This window comes from Mesoplodon densirostris, chromosome 1 (assembly GCF_025265405.1).
Source record: "Mesoplodon densirostris isolate mMesDen1 chromosome 1, mMesDen1 primary haplotype, whole genome shotgun sequence".
NCBI lineage: Eukaryota > Metazoa > Chordata > Mammalia > Artiodactyla > Ziphiidae > Mesoplodon > Mesoplodon densirostris.
Genome location: NC_082661.1, coordinates 122566807 through 122572806, shown reverse-complemented (window position 1 = coordinate 122572806; position 6000 = coordinate 122566807).

Genomic DNA, 6000 nt, shown 5'->3' with positions numbered 1-6000 from the left:
TCTGTACCATTTTTCTAGGTTCCACATATATGTGTTAATATACAATATTTGTTTTTCTCTCTCTGACTTACTTCACTCTGTATGATAGTCTCTAGATCCATCCATGTCTCAACAAATGACCCAATTTCGTTCCTTCTTATGGCTGTTTAGTATTCCATTGTATATATGTACCACATCTTCTTTATCCATTTGTCTGTTGACGGACATTTAGGTTGCTTCCATGACCTCGCTATTGTAAGTAGTGCTGCAAGGAACATTGGGGTGCATGTGTCTTTTTTTTTTTTTTTTTTTTTTGCGGTATGCAGGCCTCTCACTGTTGTGGCCTCTTCCGTTGCGGAGCACAGGCTCTGGACGCTCAGGCTCAGTGGCCATGGCTCATGGTCCCAGCCACTCCACGGCATGTGGGATCCTCCTGGACCGGGGCATGAACCTGTGTACCCTGCATCGGCAGGCGGACTCTCAACCACTGCGCCACCAGGGAAGCCCCATGTGTCTTTTTGAATTATAGTTTTCTCTGGGTATATGCCCAGTAGTGGGATTGCTGGATCGTATGGTAATTCTATTTTTAGTTTTTTAAGGAACCTCCATACTGTTCTCCATAGTGGCTGTATCAATTTACATTCCCACCAACAGTGCAAGAGTGTTCCCTTTTCTCCACACCCACTCCAGCATTTGTTTGTAGACTTTCTGATGATGCCCATTCTAACTAGTGTGAGGTTTATTTGAGATTTTTCTTGTTTCTTGAGGTAAGATTGTATTACTATAAACTTCCCTCTTAAAACTGCTTTTGCTGTGTCCCATAGGTTTTGGATCATTGTGTTTTCATTGTCATTCATCTCTAGGTATTTTTTAATTTCCTCTTTGATTTCTTTCTGATCCATTGTTTATAACATATTGTTTAGCCTCCATGTGTTTGTGTTTTTTACCAATTTTTTTTCCTGTAATTGATTTCTAATCTCATAACATTGTGGTCAGAAAAGATGTTTGATATGATTTCAATTTTCTTAAATTTCCCGAGGCTTGATTTGTGACCCAAGATGTGATCTGACCTGGAGGATATTCCATGTGCGCTTGAGAGGAAAATGTATTCTGCTGTTTTCGGATGGAATGTCCTATATCAACTAAGTCTATCTAGTCTAATGTGTCATTTAAGGCTTGTGTTTCCTTATTAATTTTCTGTCTGGATTATCTGGCACTTGGTGTAAGTGGAGTGTTAAAGTCCCCCACTATTACTGTGTTACTGTTGATTTCCCCTTTTATGGCTGTTAACATTTGCCTTATATATTGAGGTGCTCCTATGTTGGGTGCATGTATATTTACAATTGTTATATTTTCTACTTGGATTCATCCCTTGATCATTAAGTAGTGTCCTTCCTTGTCTCTTGAAACATTCTTTATTTTAAAGCCTATTTTGTCTGATATGAGTATTGCTACTCCAGTTTTCTTTTGACTTCCATTTGCATGAAATATCTTTTTCCATCCCCTCACTTTCAGTCTGTATGTGTCCCTAGGTCTGAAGTGGGTCTCTTGTAGACAGCATATATATGGGTCTTGTTTTTGTATCCATTCAACCAGTCTGTGTCTTTTAGTTGGAGTATTTAATCCATTTACATTTAAGGTAATTATCAACATGTATGTTCCTATCACCATGTTCTTAATTGTTTTGTGTTTGTTTTTATAGGTCTTATTTCTTCCCTTCCTCTTGCTATTTGATGTCTGTCTTTAGTGATGTGTATATGTTTGGATTGCTTTTTCCTTTTTGTGTGTGTATCTATTGTAGATAGATTTGGTTTGCATTTCTCATGAGGTTTTTATAAAGCAGTCTATATATATATATATACAAGGTTGTTTTAAGTCGTGGTCTCTTAATTTCAACTGAAATTCCCATTTCCTGAATTTGTACTCTCCTCTTCTCATGGTTGCTGGTTTTGATATCATATTTGTGTATGGATGATTTCTTGCTTTTACTGTATGTTTGCTTTTACCAGTGAGCTTTCCCATTTACAATTTTCTTGTTTCTAGTAATGGCCTCTTTTTTTTTTTTTTTTCTTCCCTGCCTAGAGAAGTTCCTTTAGCATTTGTTGGTTTGGTGGTGCTGAATTCTCTTAGCTTCTGCTTGTCTGTAAAACTTTTGATTTCTTCCTCGAATCTGAATGAGAGCCTTGCTGGGTAGAATATTTTTGTGTGTTCATTTTTTCCCTTTCATTACTTTAAATATATCATGCCACCCCATTCTGGCCTGTAGAGTTTCTGCTGAAAAATCAGCTGATAACCTTAAGGGGATTCCCTTTTATGTTATTTGTTGCTCTTCCCTTGTTGCTTTTAATATTTTTTCTTTGTATTTAATTTTTGTTAGTTTGACTAATGTGTGTCTTGGCATGTTCCTCCTTGGGTTTATCCTGTATGGGACTCTCTGTACTTCCCGGACTTAGGTGACTATTTCCTTTCCCATGTTAGGGAAGTTTTCAACTATAATCTCTTCAAATATTTTCTCAGGCCCTTTCTCTTTTTCTTCTTCTTCTGGGATCCGTATAATTCAAATGTTGGTGTATTTAATGTTGTCATCATTGGTCACTGAGACTGTTCTCATTTCTTTTCATTCTTTTTCTTTATTGTTCTGCAGCAGTGATTTCCACCATTCTGTCTTCCTGGTCACTTATCTGTTCTTCTTCCTCAGTTGATTCTGCTGCTGATTCCTTCTAGTATATTTTTCATTTTAGTTATTGTATTGTTCATCTCTGTCTGTTTGTTCTTTAGTTCTTCTAGGTCTTTGTTAAACATGTCTTGTATCTTCTTGATCCATGCCTTCATTCTTTTTCTGAGATCTTGGATCATCTTTACTAGCATTACTTTGAACTCTTTTTCAGGTAGATTGCCTGTCTCCCCTTTATTTAGTTGTTCTTGTAGGTTTTTATCTTGCTCCTTCACCTGCAATGTATTTCTTTGTTGTCTCATTTTGTCTGACTTAATGTGTTTGTGGTCTCCTTTCTGCAGGCTGCGGGATCATAGTATGTCTTCTGGTGTCTGCCCCCTGGTGGGTGAGGTTGGTCCAGCGGCTTATGCCGTTATCCCCCTTATAGGGGGTTTGACTGGTGGTATGGTCAAAAGAGCTTGCCCCGGATATTGAGCAGGGCCTTCCCTTTGCTCTGCGGTTGTCACTGCCCTGTCAGGGATGGGGCCTGCTCCCTAATTGTTGGAGTAGAGGCCCCCAGATCTATTTCTTTGCTTTGTTTCAGATCTGCATTGCAAGGTAGGTGGGATTGGAGCACTCCCACTGGGAGAGAAGCCATTAAGTATTCCTGCTTTGTAGCTGTTCACCTGTGAATGTGCTCTGTTGTGTCCCCTTTCACCCATTGTGCAGGCTCACAATGTATACTGTTATTGGCACTGCTCTCAGTCCCACCTGAACTGTGGGTACACCAGCAATTGGCCCTGGTGACTCTCAGGCATTGTTTTCACCAGGCCACAAGTGCAGATCCACTGAGGTCAGTTCCCAGGACAGCAGTAGTTGTGCACCTGGACCCACTGTGGGAGCTGTGGAGGCAGCTCAGACTCTGGCCTGGCCCAACCCCCAGGTGTACTTGCCCACAAAGCCCACGGCTGCTAAAGCTAGTCCTGTCCCAGCTGCAGGAGCAGTTTTTGTCCTTCCAGATGTTTCCCAGGCACTGAATTTAGGAAGCCGTCAACGGAGGTGTAACTCCGCAGTTCATGCAGCCGCGAGGAGAGATTTCAGCTCTCCTTCCGTAGTCACACAACCCCTGGGGCTCAGCTGTGGTCTCAGCCCCACCTCTATATGTGGTCCTCCCACTGGAGTCTTCTCCAGAGGTTGCCGGAGCACATGAGCCCATCATGCAGGGAGGAGCCAAGGTGGCGACTGGGGCAAGTGGGCCACCCAGGTGGGAGGGCGCTGGGGTAGCAGTTTGAATGCATGAGCCCATCAGGCAGCAATTGGGGTAAGCAGGCTGCCCAGGCCAGGGAGGGGAGGTGGGGGAGAAGGAGGCGATGACAGGGGTGCATGAGCTGGCCCCGGGAGGAGCCCTCCCTAGTTAGTGCCTGTGGAGGCAGGGGCTGACATGTAATGAGAGAGGCTGCAGTGGCGGCCGTGCCCTTTGTGCGTCACTCAACAGTGGTGCTTCGCTTCTGTGGCAATCCAGGTTTCCTCCGTGAGAATTCCCGGTTGTGGGGCTCCTCACTCCCATCCCCTCAGGCTCAGGCTGTGTCCCCACAGCCAGCAGCAGTTCCCTCCCCAGGTCTACTCTTCAAACCTCACATTCTAGCACCCAGACTCCGTGCACACCGGTGGACACCCGTCTCAGGCTGGGGTGTGCAGGGCTGTGGCACGGACTCTCTGTGTACATCTCACTCTGTCCTGCCTGCCACAGACCAGTTGCTGCTCTCTCCTCCGAGCCCTTGAAGCTCCCCTTCTGTCCCAGCTGATCTCCACACCAGTGAGGGCATCCCCAGATGCAGGAACATCTCTTCACCTTCAGCTCCCCACCAGGGGCATAGGTCCCATCCTGCTTCCTCTCCTCTTCCTTTTCCCTTCTTGTTTCTTTTGTCCTAACCAGTTAAGTGGGGACCTTTCTTGTCCTTTTAGGTGTCCGAGGTCCTCTGCTAGTGTTCAGCAGGTGCTCAATGAGAATTGTTCCATTTATAGATTTATTCTTCATGCTTTTGTGGGGAGAGAGGAACTCCACGTCCTCCTCCTCCACTGCCATCTTGAGCACATTTGCCAGGGAAAAATCAGTATTTCCATTTTAACAATATTAATTCTTCCAATCCAAGAACATGTGATATCTTTCCATTTCTTTGAATACTATTTAACTTCCTTTATTATGTTTTATAGTTCTCTGCATACAACTTTTTCACCTCCTTGGTGAGGTTTATTTCTAGGGGGTTTTTTTTGGTGTGATTTTAAAAGGTACTGTTTTTTTTACATTCCCTTTCTGATATTTCATTGTTAATATAATAAAATGTAACCAATTTCTGAATGTTAATCTTGTATCCTGCTACTTTGCTGAATTCATTTATTAGATCTAGTAGTTTTTGTGTGTAGTCCTTGGAGTTTTCTATATATAGTATCATGTCATCTGCATATAATGGCAATTTTACCTCTGCCCTTCCAATTTGGATACCTTTTATTGATATATCCTTTTCTTGTCTGATTGCTGTGGCTAGGGCTTCCAATACTATGTTGAATAGAACTGATGAGAGTGGACATCCTTGTCTTGTTCCAGATTTTATTGGGAAGTCTTTCAGCTTTTCACCTTTGAGTATTATATTGGCTGTGGGTTTGTCATAAATGTCTTTTATTATGTTGAGATGTTCCCTCTATACCCACTTTGGTAACAATTTTTATCATGTACAGATGTTTGGATGGATGGATGGATGTTTTATCATGTATGGATGAGTTTCGTCAAATGCTTTTTCTGCATCTATTGAGATGATCATGTGGTTTTTGTGTTTTCTTTTGTTAATGTGGTGTATTACATTGATTGATTTGCATATGTTAAACCATCTTTGTGAACTTGGGATGAATCCCACTTGGTCGTGGTGTATGATCTTTTTAATGTGTTGTTGGATTTGGTTTGCTAATATTTTGTTGAGAATTTTTGCATATATATTCATCAAAGATACTGGCCTGTAATTTTCTTTTTTGGTGTTATCTTTGTCTGGATTTTGTATCAGGGTGATGTTGGATTCATAGGATGTCTTAGGGAGTGTTCCCTCCTCTGCAATCTTTTGGAAGAGTTTGAGAAGAATCTGTGTAAGTTCTTCTTTGTATGTTTGGTTGAATTCGCCTGTGAAGCCATCTGGTCCTGGACTATTGTTTGTAGGGAGTTTTTATTGTTTTGTCTTGTTTTGTTTTGTTTCGTTTCGTTTTTTAGGGAGTTTTTATTACAGATTCTATTTCACTTCTAGTGATTGGTCTGTTCAACTTATCTATTTCTTCTTGATTCAGTTTTGGTGGGCTGTATGTTTCTAGAAAGTTGTCCATTT